This window comes from Brassica oleracea, chromosome C6, assembly GCF_000695525.1.
Source record: "Brassica oleracea var. oleracea cultivar TO1000 chromosome C6, BOL, whole genome shotgun sequence".
NCBI classification, from domain to species: Eukaryota; Viridiplantae; Streptophyta; class Magnoliopsida; order Brassicales; family Brassicaceae; genus Brassica; species Brassica oleracea.
In genome coordinates, this window is record NC_027753.1 from 3,695,658 (window position 1) to 3,704,813 (window position 9,156).

Genomic DNA, 9,156 nt, shown 5'->3' on the forward strand with positions numbered 1-9,156 from the left:
AATATTTTTAATATCTTTACCTTTTTAATTGAAATGCAACTCAATATATTTTTAACAATTATAACAGAGTATTTAAAAAATATTTTTAGAATTTGTTTGAAAAATATGAAAATTACATTTTAAATTAAAATTATCCTAAAATATGATAAGTTTTGATGAAACAAAAACTCAAATTATGTCAAAAATAACGATATTCAATGATAATAACAATTTTAATTGATTATTTTAAAAAAATACATTTACAAAAATATTGTTTGAAAGAAAATTCATTTATCTTTAAAATATAAAATGAAATATTATAATTAAATAATAAAAAATATAAATAAAAACCATAAATTTAGCAAATGAGAACTGAGTTATATTATGCTAAAAATTTTTTTCTAACAATTTATCGAATGACAAATGAGTTATTAGCAAATAATACTATATAATTTTTAAAAACATAGTTATTCTTAAATATTTTTTGAATAAATAATTATTTTTAAATTTAATCAACTGAAAATAATATACGTACAATTGTGTGAGTCAAATTCTAGTTTTGTTGATGCATGTTATATATTAGTGCTGCATGTTTTAGGTAACATTTTAATGATGCACGTTTTTAAAAAATTTCATTATTAAAATTATGCACGTAAGGATAACTCATGAGTTTTTTTGGTTGATTAAATGACATTATGTCCAAATTTATTTAAGGATATTTCATTAAGGTAACTTAAAAAGACAAACAATAAAATAGAAAGTTTAAATTCATTTAAGCATATTTCATTAATGTAACTGAAAAGACAAGTAATAAATTAAACAGTTTTATTCATTTTAGGATATTTCATAAATGCAACTAAAAAAAGACAAGCAAAAAAAAAAGAAGTTTAATTAATGAAGTAAGAACATTTTCAAAAGGGTACTTCTCTTTTAATAATATAGATATATATGAATATATCTCATGCGTCCCGATAAAATAATGTCCCAATATAATACTATACTAATCCCTTATATATATTAAAAAGAAGCATTACGAAAAGTGTTTAAAAAAAAAAAAATGAGCGACGGCTGCGGCGAGGAAAAGGGCGATTCTTCAATCTCGTCTCCGAAAAACCCGTGGAAAGCGACTTCACCGGATCCATTGTATGCAGTGGAGAACAAAATCACTTCTTTGGAGATACCTATGTAGGTGTTCGAGGATTCAGAGCCACTGTGGAGAGCTTTTGCGGTTGGATACTTCATCGGAGATGCTCCTCACATGGGCTCAATTCATGCCACAGTCAACAGAATCTGGACTGCTCCAGGTGTGAAAGGGAAGATAGATGTGCAGTTTATCGACAAGAACACTGTCCTGTTCCGAATCGATAATGAGGCACTGAGAAACCGAGTGATTAAGAGGCGCTACTGGCACATCTCGGACGTTCCATTGGTCCTTCATGAATGGTCTCCTGAGACTGCTGCAGCTCCACCAGACTTGTCAGCCATGCCTCTTTGGGTGGATTTGAAGTCAGTTCCTAGCCATTTGTTCTCGAAAGTTGGATTGAAAGCTCTCTCGACACCAGTGGGTCGCTTTGTCAAGCTTCATCCGCAAACGAAGAAATGTACTTGGTTGGACGTGGCTAGGGTGCTCATAGAGGTTGATCTGCACAAGCCATTGGTTGAGGTTATCAAGTTTGCGGATCAGAATGATGCTCAGGTTAAAGTGGGTGTGGCATACCCTTGGCTCCCGTCGAGTGTAGCATATGTTCGAAGTGGGGACACAAGTCCAAAGACTGTACGTCCAAGGACGTGGTGATTCAAAGCAAGGAAAAGGAGCTTGCTGGTGAGAGAGAAGATAAAGAAACTCCGGATAATGCTAAAGGAGTGGTGGAGAATTTTCTACTAGAGTTGGAATCTCTTCATTCACAGGTGGGATCAGAGAAAGCTAGTTTGCAGTCAGAGAGTGTTAGGGAAGTCGGTGATTCCCAAGAGGTGGTAAAGAATGATCTTGTCACTAAATCATCAGATGCAGGAACAGGTGATTCGTCTGGAATCAGATGAAAGAGGTAGCCTACCAGTTTATACATCTGCGAGTTCAGAATGGAGAAAGCTGTAGGTTTTGGAGTGATAATTGGAATCCTTATGGGAAGCTTCATGACTACTTAGATGCGGGAAGATCTCGACTTGGAATTCCTAAAAATGCAACCTTGGCCTCGTTACAGCATAATGGATCATGGCAACTTCCAGCAGCAAGAACGGAGCGCCAACTACAGGTCTTGTCCTATATCACTACCATTCAGTTTAATGAGGAACCGGATTATTATGAATGGGAGATCTCAGGGAAGATTAGCAATAAGTATATCACTGGAGATATTTACCATTTCATGAGAGGCGCTGTGGAGGAAGTAGAATGGACAAAGGCAATCTGGACGCCGAGAAGCATACCACGACAAAGCTTTCATGCTTGGTTAGTGGCACTAAACAGGATCCCAACACGTGATAGACTACTCAATTGGGGGCTGCAGGTACCTTCCTTATGCCTTCTCTGTAACTCGGTTGATGAAACCAGAGATCATCTGTTTTGGGATTGTGGTTACTCGTACGCTCTCTGATCCCAAGTGGCAAGCAGATGTAGGATCACCCCAATTAGGAGATGGGAAGACTCAATAGAACAGATGACTACTCTCTCTCCTCCAGCAACTGCTCGATCATTAACCCTCCTAGGATGGCAAGCGACTCTTTACTGGATCTGGAATGAACGGCATGCAAACCAATTTCGCTCAGTCTATTCCCTCTTTACCATTGTTGATCACCAAATAAGGAACAAGATACAGAGCTTCAGGGGCACTAACCCTACTCAATCATCTGGAATGATGCAGCTTTGGATACAGTGATCTGGTTTGGTGGTTATCGTCACCTACGAACTTCTCTTGATCATTAATTCTCCATCGCCTCTCTCTCCCCGACACTTCATGAACTGAGTGGGCTTCAAAACTCGGTCATTTCAAACTAAAGGTTTTTTGGGTTCTAACATATGAGTTAATGGGCTATGCCCTAACACTAGGGCTTGGGCCTTTGTAAAACATTTTCTTTTTTTGTGCATTTATATAAGAAAGTCTGCTTAAAAAAAGAAAAGAAATAGACCACGACCGAAAGGAATATTTTTGCGTTTAACTATTTTTTTTTATTGGTCATGTCCTCGTATAACTGTTCACCTCAGTAAAACAACGCATAATGTTTTTTTTTTGAACATCACAACGCATAATGTTCTTTGTCGATAACCAAGTGGTCTTTGCCTAGTGGTAAATGAGTTCCAGCTGGAACTTTCGCCCTAAGTTCGATTTTCCTTGGCCACCCATAGACGTTTTAAGTGGAAAGAAAACCCGAATTTCTATGGGCCTCTTGATAATTAGTCTTTGGACCTAGAAAGTTTTTGGGATCATACCAAAGTTATCAAAAAAAAAAATCATATGAGTCATAATGATGACAATTTTTTTTTTCTCTTAGGAAGGATATGAAAGTTTATGAAAGGTATTATTTTCTTCCATTTCCATTTCTTCAATTTCTTACGTTTTGAGAAAATTACAAGTTTATAGGTCTTGGTTTACAGATCTTTGGGAATGTCCAAAGGTAAAAGTGGATACGTGGACATCGATTTGAAATATGGAGGAAGAGTAGGAATCTGAGGAAGTCTTCATGCCACCAACTAAGATTGACATATCATACAACGAACAAAAAAAAGAAAGAAGAAGAATCTCGATTGAAGAAATTTCCATGGCCAATTCTGTTTATCTATTTTACATTTCATGTTTTCTCTATAAATTTATCTTCCTGCTTCTCTAGTTTTTTTAAAAAAAAACAAATTTCGTTAGATTGTATTGTCACTGAAATAAGAAATTATTAATAAAAGAATTGTTTATCTTTTGTTTATAGAAATACTGTATAAACGATAATTTTTAAAATAATAATTATAAATAATATAACGGTTAAATTCTTTTAAAATTTTGATATCAATTTAAATTTATATATTAATAAATATTATAATATAATTAAAATCAATTAGTAACCGATGCTAATATAAACATCAATTAAGAAATTGATGTAACTGTTAATATCATTTTCTTACAAGTGATACATATAAAAATCATCATGTGAATCTCATTATTTTTTTACATCAATTTTTGATAAAATGATGCAAATTATTTGCATCACCACTTTCAGAGTCATATATTTAATTGATGGAAATTATTTTACATCATTTATAAATTATACCAAAATAGAAAATATGTGATGTTAAACAGTGTTTTTAGTGAAATAATAGAAAATTAAATAAATAAATAAACAAAAATTAAACAATAAAATAATAATAATAATAATTTATTACAAAAATAGGAAATTATTTCGGTTTAAAAATTTTAAAATATTAATTAATTAATTTAATAAATAAAATAATGTTAAACGTACATAAAATTTAATAGTTATATCATTTATATATATATATATGCATATAACAGATCAAATCATATATTTGTTCTTAAAATATTGGTATTTGTGATTTTTTCCGGCTACTGCGTATTAGTATCACTAGTAGAAATCTCGGTTATAGCCACAAATATTTTGTGGTGAATTTTTAAAAGCCATGGAAAATGTCACGGAAAAGAGATGAAATTGAAAAACTTGGCTAATCTGTCGGCCACGAGATTTAGGAGCCATAAGCGGTTTATTAAAAATTTCAACTAATTTTTTTTTATAAATTTGGGGCCTAAATTTTATTTTTGGGACTTATGTCTATGTAATTTTCTCAAAAATTTTAAGGTCATAAAACTAATGTTTCATTCGGCTTTGCTCCGGACGGGCCTAAATCATGTATGAATCACGGTTAAAAAAAGCCATGAAATTTTTACAAAATAAAACGTGGCTAAAAATAACCACAATTTTGCCCTAATATTTCATGGCAAAATTCTCACAAAATAAAACGTAGATAATCAACAAAAATAATAATTTTACCACGGTTTAATCACGAATGTTTTCGTGGCTAATCCACAAAATATCTTTTGCCACAATTTTGTCACGAAAAAAATCGTAGCTATTATAAAATTGCCACAGTTTTGCCACAATATCTTTCATTGCTACTTGAAACTCTATACCTTAATGATTTTTAAACTCTAAACTTTAAATATAAACATTATAACTCTAATCTTTTCCTACTATAGGCTCAAATCTTAAACCTAAATTCAAAATTCAGTCATTTTAAAAATCTTTCTCAAATTTTGAATCTAAACCTCACACACTGTACTCCAAACCCTAATATCTATACATAAATCCTATCCCCCCCAAATCATAAATCTAAACACTAAATCTAATATTTTCAATGTTAAACACCAAATCTTAAACATACACTTTACAAATTTAATCTTTTCAAAGTTTAGTCTAAAATATTTTACAAAACCCTAAACAGCTCATACTTCAAACATTTTATATATCACAAACTCTAACTTCAAAAGTAATACTTCTATCTATCAACATAACTAAATCTATATTTTAAATCTAATCTTTTAAAATTAAATTTAAAAATATAAAACTTACATTTTAAATTTTATTATTTTACTCTCAAGTTATATATAAAGATTAATGATTTAAAGGGATAAATATAATTAAAATGATCAAGTGGTTATTTTTGATTGGTTGAAATTTGTGCGGCAAAGATCACTCATGGATGAAAATCTCACCCTCCATAGCACTTAGGGTGTGACTAACAGTCACAGTTAGCAAGAATATATGAGCGAGAAAATGTTTTAATCTTACTGTACCAGTCAGGCGGAAAACTTTTTTTAACTCTTTTACTCTTAATATTAATACTATTCAAATAGAGTAAAACAATCCATTTATTCCCTTATGATTTTTATAACGCGAACAAGTTGCGCTAATTTTTACTTTTTATTTTATTTACTCTATGATTTTCTTTTTGCTAATTTCAGCTACTTTGAATTAGTCCTAGTTACTCTTACATTTACCATCACACACTTAAAGTCTGGCGGGTGTAAACGCATCAATTGTGGGTGCGGTTACGGGAGTTTGTGGATGCGGTTTTAAGCGCGATTAAATGATTTGTACAACTGGTACAACAAATAGAAAGGCTTTTTCGAGATACTTATGACTGATTGTCTACCAAATATAACAGCGGTTTAAATAATAAATTAACAATATTAATATTATATATAATTTTAAGAATATTAAAATCATATTATTATAAATAAATGTAAAAGTATATTCATAAAATCATAGTATTAAATTTTAATTTTTTTGTGAAATTAAAAATTATAGCAAATATATCCGTATTAATACTATATCAATTTAAAAATGATTAAATATTAAAAAAAATTATATCCTCTCCCAACCACCCGCAACTGCAAATGATAGTTTGATCCAGCTTTTGATTTTCAGAGGTTTTGAGCAAAGTAAAGCAATTTACGACGTTTTATGTGATTGTTGTAAAACACCAAGAACTGCTACCACCCGTAAATGCAGCGTGGGCTTGTGATGATTATCTCGAGGGAGCTTTGGGATCAATACGGAAAAACCCTGGCCCAAGCAACCCGTGGCCACTGGTGGATTAAAATGGGGTGATCACCAACTCCCTTGGATGCCTTCGGCGGGCTTCCCGGCTAAGCTCCGATGGACAGTCATTATGCGCTAGTCGGATCTTTCCCGAGGGCATCCGGATACCAAGGTCGTAAAAAAAAAGCACGCATTGGTCACGACTCACGGGTGTGTATATGTAATTCCACATTTACCGATAATTTACAATGCATAAGTTAGTTTCTGTTTATTTGATCATAATGTTCGTGAGCATTAATTCTCTAAATGTTGTAAGAGCATGTTTATTGCTCACTCTTAATTAGGTATTTTAGAGCATGATTATCGCTAAAGTGGGTTTAAGGGTTTCTTAAATTTTTTTTTTGTCCGAAAAAAAAAATTAAAAAAGAACCAATCGCGGACCGCCACGTGTCAGTGGGGTCTACGAACAGTACATGAAACCAAGAAAAGTCGATCCTTATTTGATCACTTTTGTTACTGGTTTTTTGCTGATTTGCGGGGTTCACCACTATTTTTTTGTAAAATCTCTCCTAGAAACCACCGATGAACATGATCTTAATTAAGATAGCCAATCAACCGTCTCTTACTGCACGTGTCCCAAATCAATTGACTAGAGGAGAGATGTGTGGTTGCTTATTTTTGATTAAAAAAAAAGTGCACCAATCGCGAACCACCACGTATCAATGGGACCTGCGAACAGTACAAAACCCCAACAATAGTCGATCCATAACCTGGGCTTTTTGTTACCGACTTTTGTGTTTTCGTGGGACTTCCTCCCCTAAGAAACTCCCTAATCACCTTCGATAAACTTGCCCTCAGAACAATAACAAAAATTACACAAATCTCGCAACCAAGTAAAATAATTTTCTAAAAAAAAGTTTTGAGAAAAAAAAAAGTTTTGATAGAAAAACTATAATCACTTTTGTCGGTCCAAAATTTGTTTTTATCACTGTTCTAATAGATCTCAGGTATATATATATTTGTTGTCGACAAGTATTGTAATTCACTGAATATTTACCATGAATCCGTCGATAAGTTTGGCTACAAAACATACTGTTCCCCTGTTTTAACTCAATAATAAAACGTTAAAAATATTTGAATCTCTGTTTCTACTATCCAAACGGCTATTATGGAGAAAAAATCAAGATGATTGCGTAACAGAAAAGATTCTCCTTCTCTCTATCTCCTTCCTCAACATTTTCTCTCCTACTTTCTCGTCGTTTTCTTGCTGACACTAACCATGGACAACGAGAGCGGAAGAGGTAACCAGAGCGCCTGGGAAGACGATCAAACAAACCAAGCGGTGACTAACGATCCTAAAAACGACGGCGAACAGGCTGGTGATGATGACGACGACGCACGCCTTCCTCTTTCCCTGAGCTTGGGCCAAACATCGAATCCCTCTCCGACGACGACGGCACTGCTTCGACTAGCATCACCATCGCCTGTTGTTCCGCCTATGATGCCACATGATTTTATGGTGTGCCTGGCTTCGCCGCCGCCGTATCTGGCATCATCATCGTCGATTCCGCCGCCGTTTCCATGGGCGACGAACAAGCGAGGTACGATACAAAGCCTAGAGAATCTCGAATCGAAACAGATCACTACCATCACCGGAGAGGTACAATGCAGACACTGCGAGAAAGTGTATCAAGTGAGCTACAATCTGAGAGAGAGATTCTCGGAAGTCGAGAACGTTTTCGTCACGCGGAAGAAGGGTTTGAGAGAACGTGCTCATCCGGTTTGGACTAACCCAGAACCGGTTAGATGCGAGCTTTGTGGCCGTGATAAGGCGGTTAAGCCGGTTATTGCTGACCGGAAGAGTCAGATCAATAGGTTGTTTTTGCTTTTGGGACAAACGTTGGGTTACTGTACGTTGGAGCAGCTCAGGAATTTCTGTAAACACTCCAAGAGTCCCAGGACCGGAGCTAAAGATCGTGTGCTCTACTTGACGTAGCTGGGTCTTTGCAAGATGCTTGAGCCTAACCGTGAGCTCTTTAACCGTGACAGCTCTTGCCTCTAGGCGGTGAGTTTGATATCGTTTCAAGGTTTGTTCGGGTTTTTATTATGCGAATAATTGGGTGAAAATATGCAAATGTATTTGCATGTATTATATCCCAGTGTGGTTTTATCTTTGTGTCTGTTTCAGGGGACTTTGACTTAATATCTCGGTAATATATAATTAGGGTTTCTAATGGGAGACTAAGATTCCATGGATTATGCGAGATTATTTTAGGAAGTATCTAACTTTATTTTTTTAAATAGTTTAAGTAGTTTTCGTTTGTTAATGATTCGAACTAAAATAAGATATTCAGAATCTTATAAATCGTTCAAGAGCACGTGTAGAATTTCACAGAAGTTTTCGAAATTTAATAAACAAAATAATCATATAATAATTTACAAAAATATAAAATAATAATATAATAATTTATAAATATGAAAAAAGTGTATGAATATTTTATAACTAGGTGTTTTATTTGCACATATGGGCATGTTCATATTACAACTATTTAATTATCAATATATGCATTATCAATTCAACTTTGATTATGCGATCAAAAAGTTAATAAATTGAATACCAAACTAATTATACATAATAAA

At 33.7% G+C, this 9,156-nt stretch overlaps 1 pseudogene; it reads left to right on the top strand.

Moving 5' to 3' along the window:
* Positions 1 to 7,793: 7,793 nt before the first annotated feature.
* On the top strand, positions 7,794 to 8,578 carry LOC106297247 (annotated as a pseudogene).
* The last annotated feature ends 578 nt before the right edge of the window (positions 8,579 to 9,156 follow it).